The 20,409-nt window shown below is 47.8% G+C and overlaps 1 protein-coding gene and 1 long non-coding RNA gene across 3 annotated transcripts in view; one reads left to right on the top strand and one right to left on the bottom strand.

Annotated features, from left to right (window-relative positions):
• Senp1 (SUMO1/sentrin specific peptidase 1) overlaps positions 1–287 on the bottom strand; it is a 75,956-nt gene extending 75,669 nt beyond the window's left edge. The window contains exon 1 of the mRNA XM_023723623.1: positions 104–287. The gene's annotated coding sequence lies outside the window, so the exon portion shown is untranslated. The remainder of the gene's footprint in view (positions 1–103) is intronic.
• A 205-nt stretch (positions 288–492) lies between these two features.
• LOC111818742 lies at positions 493–4,744 on the top strand. 2 transcript variants are annotated; one of them, XR_002822656.1, is made up of 5 exons: positions 493–582; positions 1,384–1,474; positions 2,100–2,153; positions 2,186–2,264; positions 4,708–4,744. It is a non-coding gene; the product is annotated as an uncharacterized LOC111818742 (long non-coding RNA). The 2 variants fall into 2 exon arrangements; XR_002822655.1 differs by lacking the exon at positions 4,708–4,744 and adding an exon at positions 4,528–4,564.
• Positions 4,745–20,409: the final 15,665 nt, after the last annotated feature.

The following is a 20,409-nucleotide window of genomic DNA, read 5'->3' on the forward strand; positions in this document are numbered from 1 at the left end:
GGCCGCGCAGCCCGGCCCCGGCCGGCGGGCTCCGGCCGGCACGGCCTCCCGGCCCGGGCTCCCTCCATCCTCTCCCCTCCCCCGGCTTCCCGCCGCCACTCACCGAACCGGAACCGGCTGCCAGGCAAAGGTGTTTCCGGCCGGGCGCGGAACGCGAAACCCGGGAACCGCCGCGAACCGGAACCGCCTTTCAGCGCCGGAAGAGCGCGCGGAGGCTGCCGAGGTGGGGGCGGGGCAGAAGGTCGAAGAGCAGAGTTAAGGCCCGGCGGGACGCCTGCGCGACGTGGCGACGCTCGGCAGCTCGGGAGGCGTCCAGAGCTGTAGTCACAATTCGCGCGCGCCGCTTCAGTGCGGCTCTAACCCCGCTGCTAGTGTGCGCTTGGTCCGTCACTTTTCTGTGTCCCCCGGACGCCTTACCCGCCGCCTTCTGGTTCCGCAGGTGGTTTTTGCTTCCGCCCCGGTTTCCATGGCAGCTTTGCGCGGTGGCCCTGGATCTCTGGGAACTTGCGATCTCCCTGCCAGACAAGCACCTGAGACCCAAGTCGATCTCCTGCTACGTCGCGGCTTGCTGTGAAACAGAACGTTAGTACTTCTAGAGGTTATTGGAACTTCGTTAGTCTTAGCTGGTTCTGGTAAATGAAGTCATTTCTCAAAGTCACAAAGTGCATAGCAGATGTCCAACTAGGGAGCCAGGTCCCTCGGCGTGCAGTCCTATGCGCGTCTTCTTGACTGACCATTCTGAAAAAGAGAAAAAGAAAAGGCAATCTAGGGACAGTTTAGATTAGACTGGCAACATATAGGCTCCTCAAAACTCTGGAGGAGGCTGAAATATAGGCAGCGTTCTCCTGTGGGCCCAGCAGATCTACTTTTCTGGGTAGAGACAGGAAAGGGACTTGGAGGTTGACCTTTGATGGGTCCCTTCCATTGTTACTGGGACTATTGTCATTAACCTGTAATCTGCGTCAGATTTTTCAAAAGAACAATAGCGAGAAATATAATTGTGCATTTAGGCTGTTTATCAGGCCTCTCAATTTGGCTGACCTCTGGTGTAAGCCGTGTGCAGAAGTCCTACAGAAACGCTTCCCAGTGGGCACGCTGGACCCAGATGGCGGGCTGCAGCCTGGCTGGCCTTAAAACGGAAGGCCCCTGAAAGCCCCACCCTTTTCCCTTCTCCCAGTAGCTTGGAAGGAGGGACTATTTGCTGACTTTAGAGGATCTAATATATAAAGTGAATTATGCGTACTATTTCATATATTGGTATTTTTATATTCTCAAGTCCTGACACCTAGTAGTAGTGAGCGTAAATGGTCCATGTCAGTCACTGATGCCTTAAATTATTCCACAGATCTGCTTACTTGAATTAAGCTCTGACTTTATTTCTAGGAAATAGCCATGCATAAGGAAGAAATTCGTCTGAAATTTTTCACGTGTGTGATTCAGTCTCGCCGGTTAGTCAGGACTCCTCAGGGAACAGGTACAGTTTTGTCCTGATCACAGTACAGTATCGCCAAGTGGGTTCTCTCACAGGAAACCTCAATAGAGGATGTGCACTTTCCAGTGTAATTACTGAAATGTCCTAGTCCCACTGTGATAGAATATTTTCCCTGAGTCATATCTTTTTTTTTTTTGTACAAGTATAGATGAGATATTGGCCTAGTGATCAGGAACAGGCCCTAAACAGATAAGCAAGAATTGAGAGTAAATCAGATCTATAGGTCATGAGGTGATCATTGATTTCTCTGTCCTTCATGAGTTCTTCCAACTTTTCTGGGGTCACCAATGGGAATCTTGCTTTCCATTGTAACTGATACCCCAAAACCTGTAAGATAAAATCTAACCCTAAAGAAAACTTGCCTCCTTTTCCACCCTAACCTCAGAATATGTAGCTACGTGTTCTGCCTAGCCTCTGCTTATGTCAAAGAACTAGAATCTTCTTGAAGTAAGATATTAGTGAGAATGGTCATTACTTCTCTTATTTACATTTATGGGGGGAAAAAAAACCCTGGAAAGCTGAGAATCGTCGGAGAAGTTAAAAGGCTGAAGGAGCAGGTCTTCCTCCGAGTCTCACCCTGAGGTGACCTGCAACCATTGCTTCTCAGCCGGGGAAGCGCTGCCTTCCAGCATGCTCATACCACAGCTCCGGCCAGGGACAGGTGCTCCGGAGAGTCGTCTGGGTGCTCCGGAGAGTCGTCTGGGTGCTCTGGAGAGTCTGGGTGCTGTGGACGACCTGGAGACCATGGAAGGCATACCTATTTTCAAAACTGGTGAGGCACATGGATAAACGGAGTGGAGTGGGAAAGAGGGTTGGAATTAAAAGATTTATACATCATAGACTACAAAAGTTGACATAGGAGTTAAAACACAAGGAAGAAAATGATTTGCTTGTGCACTTGCACACGCACGTGAGAGACAGGGAGAGCCACGCAGGAAGCTGGAGGGGGAGGAGGGGCGCCTCTCGGAAGGTGCTCCATTCACTCGGTACTTGCCTTAGTTATTCTGTGGCTGCTGTGAAGGGCCTGAGCCTGCGTAGTGCGTGCGGACAAGAGGTTTACCTGGTATTCGCTTCAAGTTTGGGAGGCCACAAGCCCGAGACTGAGCAGCTCCATTCGCTCAGTCTCGAGGGAGGGTCGCCAGGCAGGTGTCCCGTGTGCTGAGACAGGAAGCTGGGCTGGGGGCGGGTCTTGCTACTTTGCGACAAGGGGACTACCAGGGTCTTGCAGACGCTAATTCTGGGCTCAGCAGTACCCAGATGACTGCTTGCCCTCCGCCAGGTGCTACCCTAGAGATGACAGCGTCTCCTAACGCTGAGCACAGGCTTCCAAGAGCTGGAGCCTGTGGGTCACACCCACGCCACATCCAAACTGTAGTGATAGCACCCCTGGACTGTAAGGCTTGACCTAGCAGTAACCTTGCTCTTGAGAAGATAAAACTTCAGCAAATAACTGAATTAAGGAATTACATTATGAAATGATTTTTAATACTATAAAACTGTATCTTAGAAATCCATTTAATAGAAAACTTCTCTTGTACATTTTAAATAATAGTCAATTCATTAGTAATTTATGTGAAGTTTCAGGAATCCGCTGTATGTTTTTTCTCCACCTAAACATGTCTATGTTGAAATCAGTTCATTAAAAAAAAAATTGCATGAGTTCTTTGTGCCCAGTAACATACTGGAAGTGGTAAAAGGGTTAGAAAACATACATACATTGTTAGATACATCCTTGTCATTATTCTAATAGTCTCAGTTTGAAAATATCTTTTTATTTATGGTGGAACCGGGCACTGAACTCAGGCCCTTGTACTTGCCAGGCAAGCGTTTATTCTACTGAGCTATCTCCCCAGCCTCTGAACATATCTTAGAGATTAGCCCAGATATCTTATATTTATAATTAATTCAGGACTAAAAAGGTCTTCCTCAAGAAGTTAACAATTTAGTCGAGACCAGCCCCGCCCCCTGGCGTGCGGAGACAGCAATTGAGACTGGGTATGGTGGCGCACGCCTATAATCCCAGCACTTGGGAGGCTGCAAACAGGAGAATCACAGGGCTGGGGAGATGGCTCAGTGGAATAAGTGCTTCCCTGGCAAGTGCAATGGTCTGAGTTCAATTCCCGGGTCCACCAAAAAAACAGGAGAGTCACTATGGAGTCCAGTCTAGTAGTAAGACCCTGAACACCCTGTAGACCCTTCCCTGAAATACCAAAAAAAAAAAAAAAAAAAAAAGAAAGAAAGAAAAAAAGAAAGAAAGAAAGAATTTCATCAGAGAGATACTTAAGCAGCATAAGTGGCTACCTGGCAAGCATAAGGTCCTGAGTTCAATCCCCAGCACAAAAAGAAAAAAGGAAATTAATTTCACGGGGGCCGGGAAGATAGCTCAGTAGAATAAGCACTTGCCTGGCAAGCACAAGGGCCTGAGTTCAATCCCTTTTTCTGAAAAAAAAAAATGAAAACCCAAACATTAATGAACACCTGTGAAATACATAGTAGTATTTATTCGTGCTTTTTTGAGCATCACTATTTGGAATCATGGCACTAGCCTCAGTAGGAGAACTGGACACTGTTCCTGTGTCCCGTAAGCTAATGATCAAGGAGGAGAAATGAGAGGAGACAGTGTGTTGGTTAAGAGCTTGGTAACTGTGGCTCCAAATGTTGAATTCAAAGGACTTCAGAGATGAGGAACCAGGGGACTGCTTAGGCAGAGCTGCCCAGCCCCAGGTGGGGCAGGCCCCCCCAGTTCTGGGGAATCTCTAACTTAATGCAGTTTCTTAGTGTGGTGGATCACCAACTGGTGGTCTCCTTGTTACCCCCAGCTGAACTGAACCAGCCTGGTGCTGGGTGTGGGAGGCCCCCCTGAGGGTTGTTGCCAGCAGTGTAAGAGCAGAACAGGAGAAGTGCTGGGAGGCTGTTCACGAAGCTGTTCAGAGAGGCTGGTGGAGCTGTTAGAAGCTGTGGCTTCTCCTGGGCTGCTCTGCTGGGGGACCTTGTCAAGCTGGCTTTCCTGATGAAGTTGGCTGTTCTTGTCAAAGGTGGAACTCAGACCTTGTTGTCACTGAGCATGGCTACAGTTCATTTGAGGGGAGCTCTGGGCCTCATCTTTAGCATCACTTCCTGGCTCCCGAGGGGAGGATGGTGCCCTGCTCAGCCTTCTGGAGGAGCGTGTCACATTGGCTTTCCTGATGGGAGCTCCGCTTTCCTCATCACTGCAGGAGCTCAGGACCTCATTGTCCCTGAGGACGGCTGTGGTACTTCTGGGGGGAGCTCTGGCTCTTACCTTGAGCATTGGTTCCTTCCTAGCTCCAGTGCAGACCCCTCAGCCTGCTGCACAGGTCCTTCATCCCGCTGGCACAGACCTCCTAGCGTCCACCCCTGACCTTTGGGCCTTCCCAGCACGGATCTGTGGAGCAGGCCTGCATGAGACATTGCCATGGGCTCCAGGCCTCCAGTTGGGCTTGTGGGGGGCACTGTTATGAGCTCTAGGTCTTCAGCTGGACTCATGCAGGATATTACCATGGGATCCAGGCCCTCAGCCGGAGTCTTTGGTCGTTAGTGTGTGGGAAGATTTTCTGTACTCTTTGTATAAGGTTCTTTGGATCATTCATTATAAAATAATCTTATAAAACATGTCCTGTGTTGTATTGTTTCCTTGCATAAACCCCAAACCACAACACTTAGTATAATAAGAATTTATCTGTAGTCACAAGAAAATGGCTTATGTAAAATAACACTAATTTATTCATGTACTTGGATAATAGCTGTATTTCACAGCTGTGTGTGGCTTATGTCTTTTTAATAAAACTTGCTTTGTCCATACATAGGAAGCAGCTAGTAAAATAATTCGAGCTTGCAGCTTGTCCTACTGTTTCTTGGATTTGTATTGACTATTTTCTATGTTCCATCACCTTTCCTCCTTTTCCTATTCTCATTTCGCTTTATTTTTTATTTATTTATTTATTTCTGTCGAACTGGGGATTGAACTCAGGCCCTTGCGCTTGCCAGGCACGCGCTTATTCTACTGAGCTATCTCCCCAGCCCCTGTTTTGTTTTGTTTTGTTTTGTTTGTATTTTTAAGGAAGGGTCTGCAGGGTGTTCAGGGTCTCACTACTAGATAGGACTGTAGTGATCCTCCTGTTTACAGCCTCCCAAGAGCTGGGATCACAGGCGCGCGCCTCCACGCGCAGGCTCAGCGGCTGTCTCGGTGCGCCCGGGGCGGGGCGGGGCGGGGCGGGGCAGCAGGCCCGGGGTTCGAACCCTGCCTCTGTGCCTGCTTGCAGGCGCTTTAATCCGCTGAGCTCTTTGGCCTGCCCTTGCTGTATTTTCAATGTTTGCCTCAGACCCCTTTGCCCTGGTGGCCCGCGCGCATCTATTGTGCAATTTGAACTCGTCACTTTCCTATCAACAACTTTTAGTGCTTAGCTTCTATCTTTAAAAATAGTCCCTCAGGGCCCGGAGGGCTCAGCGGAATACACGCCTGCCTGGCAGGCGCAAGGGCCTGAGTTCAAGCCCTGGCTCCACCAAAAAGAAAGAAAAACCTTCTTCAGGTAAGAGGCACCCAACCTGTCCAGCTTTCTCATTAGAGAAAAGAGATCAGACATCTTCCCGGCCCTCGTGGGGCCTCCACTCCTCCTTTCCTTCCCTTCTCTCTTACCCCCTCTTCCATTGAGAGAAAATGAGTTGTGCACGTAATGTTGGTCACTGTACTGAGGCTGGTCTCTGTACTGAGAGCTGACAATGAACAGTAAAGCAGGTGAGCTGCCCTCATGAGGTGCGCAGTGTCATGGAGCGGAAGCAACTGCACAATCGTGTAGCTATATAGATGTGTCAGTGCAATGAAGAAAAATGTCACGTAGCCAGTATTTAAAATGGAACCTAGGCTGACCGAGGTGGGGGTGAGAGAAGGAGGGAGGGCGAGAGAGACACACACACACACACGCACGCATGCACGCACGCATGCACGCACGCGCGCGCGCACACACGGTGAGCGCGCAGGGAGCTCTTCAGGAAGCTCTGCAGGATGCCTATGCAGTAGCCACACAAAGAGGGAAAGAGAGCTGTCCAGAACCGAAAGGAAGCGTGGCCCGGAGACTGCAAGGCGCGTAGCCAGAGGAGGAGCAGCTGGAGGGTGAGCTGCTGAGACGGCGCCGAGCCGGGCCCTGAGGTGCCTGTCGGTCTTTGCAACACCCTTGAGCTGTGAGAAGTCTGCAGAGTGGCAGGATCGCGTTGGTATCTTAAAAGGATCTTCCTTGCTTCTGCGTAGAGGACAGATCCGAGGGGCTCAAGGGCGGCTGCCTGCTCCAGGGAGGGGCTGCCCTGCCTCGCTCTGCCTTGCTTGGGAGCAGTGCAGCCCCGCGAGGCGCCTGTGAAGAGCCCGTGTCGTCACATGACCTGGGCCACGGAGGTGGGCACAGAGCTACGGAAGCTGCAGAATCCTGATCCACGGGCCCTTGTCGCTCTGCCACCTTCCTGGAAGCCCACGGGGCGCCCCCCTTGCGCTCGGTGCAGCTCCTCGCGGAGCCCTCACCCTCAGGAAGAGCTGGGTGTGTGTTCGTCCTGGCTTCGTGGCCGGCGGGCAGGCAGGCAGCTGGAGCTGTTATTTTCTCCAGCTCGTCGGTCATCGTGGGAGCTGCACAGCCTGCGCTGTGAGGCAGGCTGTGGCCGGGGGTCTCAGTGCACAGAAGCCTGCTGGGCCTGACTGAGGTCAGGGCAGGAAGCGGGCCTCCCACGCTGCAGCCTTTAGCCCTGGGCCCTGGCCTCCAGCCACGGTAAAGAAAAGTGATGGGCGTTCCGGCATCCCCCAGCTGCTGCGGGACAGGCTCTATGCCGAGGAGCCCCCCAGCTAAGAATTACGCACCTAGAATGTCAGCATTGCTGAGAATAATGTGCTGTTGTGCAGTTATTTCCCACAGTTTTTGCAGTTCTTGTGAGCACCCATTAGGAGAAAGCGCTGTCAGTACAGTTCGGTCCCTTCTGGGGATGCCTTCAGCCACCCCTCGCTTGCCTGTGTGCATGGGGACCCTCTCGGAAAAACACTCAGTGGAATTTTCAGATTGTAGTGATCAGTCTTCCATCAGGAGCAGTGTTCCCAGCTCATTAATCTTGTTGGTTCATTTTCAAGACTGTGCTGCTTCATGGAGGTTTGCACATTGTTTTTGCCATGGATTCATTCTTGCTGTTTCCTTCTGGATAATTTACTTGACCGAAGGCGTATTTAGAAACATGTTGTGTGCCAGGTAGTATGGTGTTTCTTAGTACCTGCTTATTCCCAGCAACTAATTCAAGTGCATCATGCCCCTTCGTGTTGGCTGTTTTTGTGTGGGCTTTTTTGTTTGTGGTCTGCTGGCCGGCCCGGTCAGCACACACTTCTGGTCGCCGGCCCAGTATCTGTTCTCATTTTCTCCCTACCAAAAGAGTCACCTTTGTGCCAGAGCAGTATGATGTGCTATTTTTTAAAGTCTCTTACATGTTTTATTGAAACCAGGACAGTCCAAGTCCCACAACCCAGCCAGATGGCATTGTCTGGGTGTGTTAGAAACCCTCTTGGTTCTGCTGAAGTAGGGTGCCCCTCACCCAGGTTCTTCTCTTCATATTCTGTTGGTTGCCCTTCCCTCCGCTTCTCACCTTGTAGGATGAGATCTGCTACCTAGTGAGTGCTGGAAGGTCCCTCTGTGACCATGAGTGTGATGGCAGGTGTCTGAGGAGGACACTATAGAAAGCTCAGCGATGCTGGCCTCCCCTGCGGCTTTTCTGGATGTCTGCCACTGGTCCTAGACTTGTTACTCCTGATCCTACATGAGTAAAAAAGTAAAGCTGATTATTGGTTGGTTGGTTTGTATGGGTTTTTTTTTTTTTTTTTTTTTTGGTTGGTGTTGTTTATTTGTTTGTTTTTGAGACAGGGTCTCGTTACTGTAGTCCAGGCTGGCCTTGAACTCACTGTGTAGCCCAGGTTGGCCTGAAACTTGTGGCAATCTTTCCTCAGCCTCCTGAGCACTAGGATTACAGGTGCGCGCCACCATGCCCAGCCTACTGATTGTTATTATTATTATGGATTTAATACAGGGTCTACAGGGCCTTCAACACAGATCAGACTTGTAGTGAGTCTCCTGTTTTCAGCCTCCCAAGTGCTGGGTTACAGGTGCGCACCACCATGCCCAGTCTAAATCACAGTCTCAGCATGCCCTGGGAGCGGGGCCGGCATGGCACGTGGGGGATCGAACCCCAGCTGCTGCATCTACCTAAGCAGGGGCTTTAGTCTGCTGATGATTATTGCTTTTAAGTGCAAAACCCAAAACAAACAAAAAGCCAAAATATATTTTTTAAAAATAGCTGAGAGTGTGGGACACCCACTTCTAGAACAAAAGCTCAGAGACAGGAAGGGGCTTTGTGGGCCAGACCCTAGTTCCGCAGACCCAGCTGCCCAGTCGATGCAAAGCCTGCCCAAACATAGGTTTCACCAGTGGCACCCTGCCTGCGTGGCCAGCGACGTAAGCTGCTTCTTACTGAGCTCTAACAGCAGAGCATTGCAAAGGAGTGATGCCGCACCGTCGCCTCTCATCCTCCCGGATGCCTTTCCCTTCGTCCGTGGCTTCTGCTGCCGTACCCAGCACTCCCGGCTGCCCTTCTGGTCTTCTGACAAGCACACTCACACCCAGGTTGTTCATGCAGGCCAGGTCGTCCAGTGTACCCTTGCATCATGAGGGAGCTGGTATGCAGAGATTAGGATCGCTGCTGGCGGCTTGGATTGCTTCTGAGCAGGTACGCATGCTTTCCACGCCAAGAGCCAGATTCCCCACACGTGGGCTATGTTGTGGAACTCCCAAAACCCAGACTCTTGTTGAAGAAAAGCCTTGGGGTCCTGCTTCCGTGAAGACTGCCTTCATCTCAACATAGCGACAGTTTATTATGGATCTTTGGATCCCAAACTTCCAGGGCGAATTCCACAATCCTGACTCGTCTTAGAACTAAAACTCTCAGGGCTTTGAAAATAGCCCTGAATGGGGAAGTTCACTGAGTGGCAGAAACAGCCTTCCGTGTGTGCTTCTCGGCACACCCCCACTGAGTAATACAGACAGTCACATGCGCCCTGTCTGTGCGTAGTGACTTTTGGCCAATGACAGACAGACCGCATTACCACAGTGGTCAAGAAGATTATGGTGGAACTGAGAAATTCCTATCACACAGTGTTTTTACTGTATCTTTTCCATACATTTAGGTCCTAATATATATGATATATAAATCTATTAGGATGTACGTAGGTCCACAAATACCCATTGCATTACAATTGCCTACAGCATTTAGGAGAGTGACATGCTGTATTGGTTTGTGTCAGTCTAGGAACAATGGGCTGTGCTGTACAGTAGTGTGCCGGCCACCTAAGTTTATGTGAGTACACGCTGTTGTAGTCGCACAGTGACCAAACCTCCTAACAGTGCCTTTCTCAGAGCATACCTTTGTTACTTAGTGACACATGATTGTGTGTCCTCTTGGATCACCTACTCTGGGTAGCCCCAACTCTCACTACCTCTCAGTCACCCAGGAAAACACACTGAAGGACCTGGAGGTGTTTCGTGGCCACTTACTTGCTAAACAGCTTGGGCATCTATGTTATTCTTTACGGTGGGAGGTTTGCTGTAATGATGCTCCACCAGCACGTCCTGGGGCTGCTCTGTCTGCAGCCAGCCTGGGTCTGATCTGGGTTGGAAGCTAAGGAGATAGGTCAGTCTTTGGACTCTGTCTGTCTGTCTGTCTGTCTGTCTGTCTGTCTGTCTCTTTCTGTCTCTCTCTGTCTCTGTCTCTCTCTGTCTCTGTCTGTCTGTCTCTCTCTGTTTGTCTCTGTCTGTCTCTCTCTCTGTCTCTCTCTGTCTCTCTCTATCTCTTTCTCTGTCTCTCTCTCTCTTTTTGAGTACCAGGGATCAAACTCAGGACCTACCCTTGCCAAGCAGGTGCTTAAGCCGCTGAGCTATCTCCCTGGCCCTTCTGCATTATTCTTGATGAGGTTTTACCATACCTGAAGTGGAAGATTTCTAGTATTGTCCTATCCTATTATTTGTCTTCTCTACCTGAAATTCCCAAAAGTTTACTTCCTGAAGGAAAGAAAAATGTATCCAGTCCAAGGTTGAGGTTGTATATCTCAGCTGATGAATTTTCTACTTGTGTCTTCATGCAGAGTTAGAGACGGCACATTCTTCTGACCATGTTGCCTCTTCCTCAGACTGTCTTTTCCCAGTTAATCCTAGTTGTCATGCATGATTCCACGAGAGCTCTCTGGCCTCTGAGGTATCCAGATCATCCTGTAAGTGGTAGTGTTCTTGCATCGCCATATTTTATTTTTTATTTATTATTTATTTATTTTGGCGAAACCAGGGATTGAACTCAGACCCTGGCGCTTGCCAGGGAAGTGCTTATTCTGCTGAGCCATCTCCCCAGCCCCTGCATCGCCATATTTTAGAACAGTGGTTTTAAACTTTAACTTACATCAGAACCATCTAGGGTGATGCGGGCAAACCTATGGCACGCACGCTGCAGCGGGGTGTGGTTCTTACTGAAAGCTCTGAAGGGTTCACCGTTGCCGGAGGATTTGTTAAGACACTGCAGCCTAGTACAGCGATGCATCCCTGTCTGTAATTCCAGCGCTCTGGGAGGCCTGGGGAGGAGAAGCCTAAATTCGGATTCAGCCTTGACAACCTGGGCAACCTAATGAGTTAGCCAGGCTCTGTCTCTAAATTTTTAAAAATCTATCTATCTATCTATCTATCTATCTATCTATCTATCTATCTATCTTAGTATAGTATATGGATGAGGATGCAGCTCTGTTTGAAGACTCTGGGCTCCCTTTCCAGTAACAAAACAAGAAAACATTAAACGGTGTTGTGCCCCACCTCCACAATTTCTGATTCAGTAAGTCTCAGGTAGGACCCAAGAATTTGCATTTAAAGTCAACCTCCAGTCATGCCAGTCCCCCTGTACTGAAGTGCAGATCACCACCTAACCCGGCCAGGCTGTGTGGAGAGACAGCCTGCCAATGGCAAGTGAGGTGAGGTGCCCACACAGGGCCCCACACAGGAACTGTCCCGCAAGGGATGGGTGGAGGCTGTTCTGTCTCCAGAGAGCACCCCTCCCACTAAGGCTACAGCGCACCTCCGGTGTGGATAGCAGTCTTATACCTTGGGCCTGCTGGGGGCCACTTTCTGGATCTTACTGTCCAGTGGGGAAAAACAGACAGCACGTGGCCTGTTAGCAGGTAGTGCCTGGCTGAGACCCAGAGGTTGTACTGAAGTGAGAGCTGGATAGGTATCTGTTTCGGCACAGAAAACCCGTACCTAGTTGCCTGTGTGTTTTACACCGTTAACCCATCAAATCATTTTAGTGCATTGTCAATTCTAATTGTAATCCAAAGGAAGTCTTGGTGTTCCTTTGGTATGAGAACCCTAACTTGTCACTGCCTCAGATTCTTCCTGTTCTCCCTGAAAGCTTCTCAGTGTCCTACCTTGAGATTTCTCTGGCGCCCTCAGGTGAAGGTGGCACCCCTCTTCCTGTACATCTTTACTTTCTGTGCTTTGTTTGCTAGCCCCTGAGTTCCATGAGGACAGAGAGCTGTTTTGGTTCTCTGCTTTGGGCCTCCTTGAGCCTAGTACAGTTCCTAACATATAACATAAAACAGGCTTCAGTGGTCATGGAAACCTGAAGGCCGCAACACGCTGTTGGGTCTTCTCTTGGGCCATGCCTGAGTCACCATCATACCTACTTCTCGTTCTAAAATACTGACGAACATCATCACGAGATTGCTCGTCTCTTCATTACAGTGGGTTTACCATAGAGCTTTTCCCATTCCCAGTCATGGCAGTAGTGTATAGATTTGTGACACAAGACATTTCTCTATTGGCCCCATCTGTGTCAGGCTCTGGCATTCGTTGCAAAAACAAACAAACAAACAAAAAACAAAATTCTTCTATGCAAGAGTTGTTCATCAATCAGCAAGTGATACCTGACTTTTCCTTGTCTGCAGGATATTGTCCAAAGCTCTGCACGCCTTCCCTTTTCCTGCCTAGGACACAGAGAGCTCACAGACAGGGCAGAGGAGTCAGGGAGGTGGAGCAGAGTCTCAGGCCAGTCCTGGTCCATGGCCTGGCAGGACCCGGGCTGCAGAGCAGGTGGGCAGTGGACGAGTGGACAAAGCTTCACCTGGACCTGCAGCTGTTCCCCGCACCCCGATCACCACCTAAGCACCACCTCCGGTCACAGAACAGTGATGGTGTTAGAGTCTCACCGGGAGGGCCCTGCTGTGAACTGCATACGCAAGGGATCTAGGCTGCTGTGTGCTCTGTGGCGATCTAACGCTTGATGATATGACGTGGAGCTGAGGCAGTGGCGCTAGCATGGGAAGTGACTGAAAAGTCAGCTCTGCGTTGGCAGAGAGATTTGACTGTGTGGAGAACATCAGTGAGTTGCCTGCCGACTTGTATCAAAGTCTCGTGAGTGACAAGTGACAATCAAGCTGTGTCTGGTGGCAGCCTTTCCAGCTGATGTACTTCAATTATACAGATGTATCTGGATGCAGGATTTAAGCCAGAATCTGATGCTGATACTGATTCTAGGCCATTCGTGGCTCATCCGTTGTCCTACGACTTCCTTCCAAGCCCCTCCAGTACTGCGTACTTGCCTGGAGCACAGCTCTGGCAAGCACACAAGGCGACCCAAGCCAGACAAGTGTCACTGGAGATCTTCTTTGAAGGGGGCAAAGACCCAGTGATGAGACTACAGAAGGCTGTGACTGCCGAAAAAGAAGGCTGCACTTAAAGGAAGACATGACGAGTTCTTAATTACATTGCAGCGCTCGCCAAGCCCGCCTTTTGTAGTATGCAGTGACCTCCAACAAAGCCATGAAACCTTCACAACTGCTTCAGCACATAGGACCTGAGCACTCAGTGTAGCCACGCCTTTGGAGCTTTTCAAAGGAGAAGAGTGAACATGAAGAACCAACAGTTATTGAAGACCACCGCTTCGTCCAATGTGCCTGCACTGAGAACATCATTCTTAGTGGCTAAATGCATTGTTAAACTACGAAGCCCTTTACTATTGATGAAGAAAGAGTTGGTCCTGCCTGCTGCCAAGGACATCTGTCCTGAGCTTTCAGGAGAGGCTGCAGTTCGAAAGTTGCAGTGTCTTCCTCTACTTGCTAGCACCAGAACTAAGCGAGTTGATGAAATAGCAAAAGATACTGAGGCACAACTCTTAGAAAGGATTAACGCATAACAGCGATACACAATCCAGGTTGATGAGTCTGTCAGAGTTGCAACAAGGCGACAGTGCTTGTTTTTGTGTGAAACACTTTAGGATGATGCATGGGAGGCTGTGACGTGCACTTTGGTTGCCAGCCAACACGCAGCTTCAGAGCTACCCACGTCTTCGAATGAGTCCGCATTAGGAAACCTGAATTGGTCCTTTTGTGTCAACAAGGACATAGGTGGAGAAACTGCCCTAGCCGTATGGCTTTCTGGCTTACTACTCAACTGGAGAAAGGTTGCTTCTGAATGCGTATCATCCACAGAGAAGTGCTGCTGAGCAGAAAAATGTCACCTGAGCTTAATGACATCTTACAGGATGTGATTAAAATGACTGGTCACATTAAAGTATGTGGCTTATAAGGAGAGTCACCTAGAGAGAAAACATTCTCTCAGGCTTTCCCAGAGAGAAAATTGGTCACGCAATGGCCGTGACTCATCCATGTGGCTGACGCTGACAAAGGATCTACAAACTGCACTACAGGGTTTCAGGGTAAATCCTGAGGGGATTTCACTGACCTTGTCAGATACAGAAGTTACATTCCTTGTTATACAGGTCTTGCTTTATCTTGGTCTTAACCACCCAGCAGAAAAGTATAAAAACAAGGTATAAAAAATAAAGCCATATTAATATGCTGAGCTGTAAAAGGCTCAAGTCAACAACTTCTGACACTGCTAGTCCTGTGGATAACTTACTACTATTATAGACTATATTGGATTATACTGGATTACTTTGCTGAATTCATGTACCTACAATATATGAATAGCAATGGAATACCCACCTCTGACAAAACTAAACAAAAAAGGGGGATATAAATAAAGGACTATTTTTTAGTGAAATATATATATATATATATACATGAAATATATATATATATGTATATACAAAATAGTATAGATACACAGCTACTTTCAATTCAATGAGAAGGATTTGTACTAATAGTGTTTGGACAGGATATCATGTCTGCATCTTGTACTATGAATAACTACTATGAAGACAACAATATGCAATGTATTAATTATTATAACTGTTCTATTAACCTGTTTTGAAACTGTCTCGTTGCTATTTGTTTCTCAATAAAATTAATAAAAAATAATAAAGCACGTGGCGTAACGCTTGTGTCTGAGCTGCTCTGTGAGGAGCTCGACGTAGAGCACACTGTCTTCCTGCCACCAAGCAGTGAAATGGCTTTCTGAGGTCTGTCACGGGCCAGTGCTCTTGCGTCACGAGGGCTGCTGCAGGGGCTTCTCTTAGAAAAGCAGTCCCCACTGGCCGCACAGTCAGCAGCCTGGGATGGGTCACGAAACTTGCTTACTCAAGTGGCGTTTTCAACCCGCTCGACAGACTCGCTCGTTACTCCAGGGAGGAGACGGCCGGCCGGCCGCACTCAGGCTGGCTGAGAGCACAGCTGCATTCAGACCCAGGCCGCAGTTATGGGAGGGGGGCGGCAAGCAACCTGGGGGTTTGAGGGGTTTCACACCTTAAGAGAACTGGAAACCCCGCAGCTGTCTTTCTCCCCATTGGTCCACGGTCACGATTTCAGCTTTCAAGTGTTTTGGCGTTGCTTCCCACCCACAGAAGAGCCGCACACTGGGCAGAAATGGGCCCAGGGCCCGTTTGGGAGGAGCTACCTGCGTTGACTTTGTGATGCTAGAAGGAGCGCCCGTCAGAGGTCACACGTGACAGTGGCCTTAAATGTATGTGTCAGATAACTTTGTACTCCACACTTTCTGGGTTAAAGTCAAAGTGGAATATTCTGAGAGTCCCTGAAAGCTGTGAAAAGGCGCCTTCATTTCTGACCTTGCGTGGATGAGGCGTGATTTTCTGCAGTGACAGTGGCAATCCCTCTGGACGTCACTGTCCCTGCGTGTCACTGTCCCCCATCACTGCCAGATGATACCATCTGGTTGCAGGAAAAGAATCTCAAGGCTCTCACTGATTGTATCTCATGGTAGATGGCAGAATAGCTGTATATGTTTGAAACAATGTAATAATAACATAGAAAGTACACAACAAATGCGATATGCCTGAGTCATCCTAATACCTCCTTCCTCTCAGTCTGTGGAAAAAGTGTTTTTTAGGTCAGCCAGATAGCTCAGTGGATTAAAGCAAATGCTTCGGCAGAGCTCAGGGATGAGTCCAATCTAAGTAGTGAGACCCTATAGACCCTGTACTAAAGACATAAAAATAAGTAAATAAAAATTATTTTCTATGAAATTGGTTCCTGATGCCAAAAATGCTGAGGGCCTGTAGTTCAGGGCATCTCGGCTTCTCCACTCAAGCACTCACGGGAATGATGGACTTCAACTTCCTGCTCTCCTGGCTCCATCTGACCACTTTCTTATATATTCAGTCTTTATGATCAGTCACCCTCCCCCACACCCTGCCGGGTTGTATCAGTCAGGGTTTTACTAGAGGAGCAGATAGAATCACACGAGATGTACAAATGTGTAAGAAATTCCAAGATTGGCTTACGACGGTCAGCCAGAGTCAGTGAGGAAGCGTGCAGGGCGTGCCTGCGCCTTGGAGACTGAAAGATTCAGTCCGAGGCCTGGAGCTCGCTGCAGCGTTCCTGCGAGTCCGTATCGGCCGATGGGACCGAGGCGGAAGGCTGGTGAGTCTACACCAGAAGGCTGAGGGATCCAAGGCGGAGGCCCAGGAGAGCGCTAGAAGCCAGGACTCCAGAGCTCCTCCAAGGAAAGTGGAGCGCTGCACCCTTCCTCAGTTCCCTTTTATGTCCTTCAGGGCGTGAGCCACTCGGGGCCTGCGCGCCTAGGTGTGGGTTGCTGAGCCAACACCTTTCTGCTTTCCCACGTGGAGAAAGAGTCTATGGCATCCTCCTATAGCTCTATTAGGTCATCGCAGCAATGAAAACAACGTTAGGATGAGCTCGCTCGCGCCGTCGCTGTCGGCCTGCTCTGGTCACCTCAAGAGCATACCGCGTCGCCTCTCGCTTGCCTGCGTAACTTGCTGCTTTGTTCTTGGGCTCCAAGCCCTTCTAAGCCTTCTTGATGCCTCACACGGCATTCTAGGTTTGCTGACAATATTAGCCCCTTCCTCAGCACACTCTTCCTTAGTCATCACACTGTGTTCATTCCTAGTGTGTCTGCCAAGATCTAGAACATTTTCTCCATCATTGGTCCACTATTAAGTTATGAGTTCAAACTTTGTTAATTTTACTTTATTTTTAAAAGATTTTTTTTTTTAAACTAGGAATTGAACTCAGGCCCTTGAGCTTGCCAGGCAAGTGCTTATTCTATTGAACTATGTCCCCAGCCCCGAGTTCAAACTTTGATTCGTAACATAAATCAACCATAAGTAGCTAAAATACCTCTTTCAAGTTGTTAAGATTTCTGTAAAAGTTTGAAAGTTGTTTGATTAACAGGTAATTAGGGAAAAGTAAAATGCATGGTTTTGGATGTTAGTTTTTTTTTTTTTTTTGGTGCAACTGGGGATTGAACTCAGGCCCTTGCGCTCCAGAGAGGCACTTATTCCACTGAGCCATCTCCCCAGCCCCTTGGAGGTTAGTATTAAAAGGAGAAAAGTCTGGTTCTTCTCTCACTGCTTCATGCATGTTTCTACTGCTGGCACTATGGCTTATGTCTAGATGCTGCCCCAGAGCCTCATGCAGTCATAGCTGGGGCCTTTCCAGAGGTGGCTGGGTCTGGAGCGTGGGACACTGGCACCACTTCACGGTCCAATGCTAGGGTCAAGGCAGGAGGATTAAGGGTATGAAGGCTACCTGCCCTGAGTAGCCTGGGTAAGATAAAAGGGCAGAAAGGCACTGTTAAGGTCCCTTGTTGCTTTTGCTACCTTGTGAACCCATGAACTGTTCTCCTCTGCTACGCCCTCTGCGTGTGCCCCTCTGCCTGGGAGCCAGCCAACTGTGGACTGAAACCTCGACAACTATGAGCTGAATAAACCTTTCCCTCTACTTTGGGTGTCGGGTACTTTGTCTCAGCAAACAAGAGAAAAGTAAGACAACCGGAATATTTGTATCCACTGATATATTGTCCTTAAACAGTATTGAATAAATGCTACCAAATTTTACTACTCAGATATTTTGTTTCTTTTTATTTAATTTACCCTCAGATAGTATGTTCATGTCATAGGACTTTAATACATTATAGATGTTAGTAGGGTTATTGATTTCATCAGTTATGGTCCAGGTCCAGTGAGCTATAAAGTTCCTAGAAACAGTTCTTATGCACCATCTAGATCATAAACTAGGGGCTGGGGAGACGGCTCAGTAGAATAAGCGCCTCCCTGGCAAGCTCAAGGGCCTGAGTTCAATCCCTGGTTCTGCCAAAAAAAAAAGACAAATACACTCCAGGACAGCTTGTTGTAGCTCAGTGCCCAGCACAATGCAGCTAGGTGACACCAATAAATACATGTTGAATGCATAAAGGAGTTAATAAAATTTTTCAGGATTTAAAAAATATTTTTTAATGTATGTGGTACAAGGTCTCACTACGCAGCTGGGACTCGCAGCGATCCTCCTGTTTCTAGCCCCCCAGTACTGGGATTATAGGCGTGCACCACCATGCCTGGTCTCGATGGCAGGCTCAGCTCCCCCGGAGACCTGGCCGGCACAGCATATGGTGCAGGGACTTGAACATGGTCCCCGGGCTTGCCTAAGCAGGCGCTTAGTCTGCTGAGCTAGCTCGCCAGCCCCTTTTTCAGGATTCTTATCAAGAAGACTTTTACACTTACTTCTTAATATGAAATTTTCTTCTGTCAACTACTTTATTTTATATTGCTTTTAAAAAACCAATTTAACTCTCATAAAGTAAAATGCAAATGGTTGGTGATTCCCTGGGATGAAATTAGGCAAGACCTGACAACTCTTGCAAAGTTCTTTTCCTAGGGCTCCACCTCATCTAACACTTTAAAAAATAATAGTCAATAGATACGAAAAGGTAAATTTTTAACATTTTAAAAATTAGTACATGGTAGCAGTGCATGATACTTTCAGGGTGAGGAGTTGATACAGACACATGCACACTGTAATCCTTCTACTTCTGTCCTCTCCAAAGGAGGTCAGGTGCTTCTGATTGGTCTTTCTCTAAAGTGAAACGATGCTGAACATTTTTTCATGTACTTATCAGTCATTTTATGCCTTCTTTAGAAAAATGTCTTTAAATTTTGCCCATTTAAAAAATGTTTAATACCACAATTTTATTTGATATTTCACTGAACATACCTCTCTTTAACTTCATAGGCTTTATTTTTGAGAGCAGCTTTAGGCTTATAGAAAATTGTCCTGTGGAACAGAGAGTCCCCATATACCATGTCCACTCTGTTCAGTTTCCTCCATTATTCACATCTTTCATTGGTGTGATAATTTTTTTTTTTTTTTTGTTTTCCGGAACTGGGGATTGAACTCAGGCCCTCACACTTGCCAGGGAAGCACTTATTCTACTGAGCCATCTCCCTGGCCCTTGGTGTGATAAATTTTGATGAACCAATGTAGATATACTAACAGTTAATTACTTTAACGAGGTCTATATTTAACATTAGATTTCACTCTGGGTTTTGTGGTTGTAAGTGTTCTGACAAACCACACCGTTTATATGTGCACCGTTATAATGTCATCTAAGAATTTCAATACCTTAAACATCTCCTGTATTCCACCACTCTGCCCTTCTTTTCTGTCTCAAGCCTGGGGAGCCAGTAATCTTTTTGCCTGCTCTATAGTCACCTTTCCAGAATGCCAGATAGTTGGAATTACACAGCATGAATCCTTTTCAGGCTGCCTTGTTTCACTAAGCAATGTGCCTTTACAGTTTGTCACTGTCTTTTCAGGGCTTCGTAAGTCATTTCTCTTTACTGTTGAGTAGTACTTGCATAGATGTACCATAGTTTCTTTATTCGTTCATCTCTGAGGGGCATCTTGGTTGCTTCCAGTTTGGGGCAATTATGAATATGCATTCCTATGCAGGTTTTTGTATGGCCATCGCTTTAACTTACTTGGACAAATAAGAGAAGGACTGTCGGATCACGTGGTGAGACTGTTCAGCTCTGTAAGAAAGTCAGACTGTCTTCCACTTGAGTGTCTGTGCATTGTGCCAGCAGTGAGTCTCTGTTGCACTGCATTTTCATTAGTATTTGGTACTCTAAGATTTTTATTTTAGCTATTCCAAAAAGGTGTGTAATATTTTTAATTTGCAGTACTCTAATATGATGTTAAGTATCTTTTCATATGCTTATTTATGGCCTGTATATCTGTCTCCTTTGATCAGAGGATCCGTTCAGATCTTTTGCCCATTTTATAATTGGGTTATTATCTTTTTATTATTGATTTGAAAAGTTCTCTATAGATTCCGGATACAGTCCCTTTATGACTTGCAAATACTTTCTTCCACTCTGTGGTTTGTTGTCACTTTCTTAATGGTACCATTTGCAGCACAAAAGTCTAATTTTGTGCAGTCAAAGGATTTCATCTCCTCACTGGTATTTAGCTGGGACGGGCAGGGGCAGAACCAAAGTGAGCAGGAGAAAGGGTAGTAGAAAAAGCGGGAACAGAGATGACTCCGGAGAGGCGCCAAAGCTAAGCAGCAGGGTGGAGCAAGTGAAGGAGACAGAATGCAGTTGGGTCTAAGTACTTCGGGCTCACCGATTGCGCCACTAGA

The sequence above is a fragment of the Octodon degus genome, unplaced genomic scaffold, assembly GCF_000260255.1.
Source record: "Octodon degus isolate 3935 unplaced genomic scaffold, OctDeg1.0 scaffold00100, whole genome shotgun sequence".
Lineage (NCBI taxonomy): Eukaryota > Metazoa > Chordata > Mammalia > Rodentia > Octodontidae > Octodon > Octodon degus.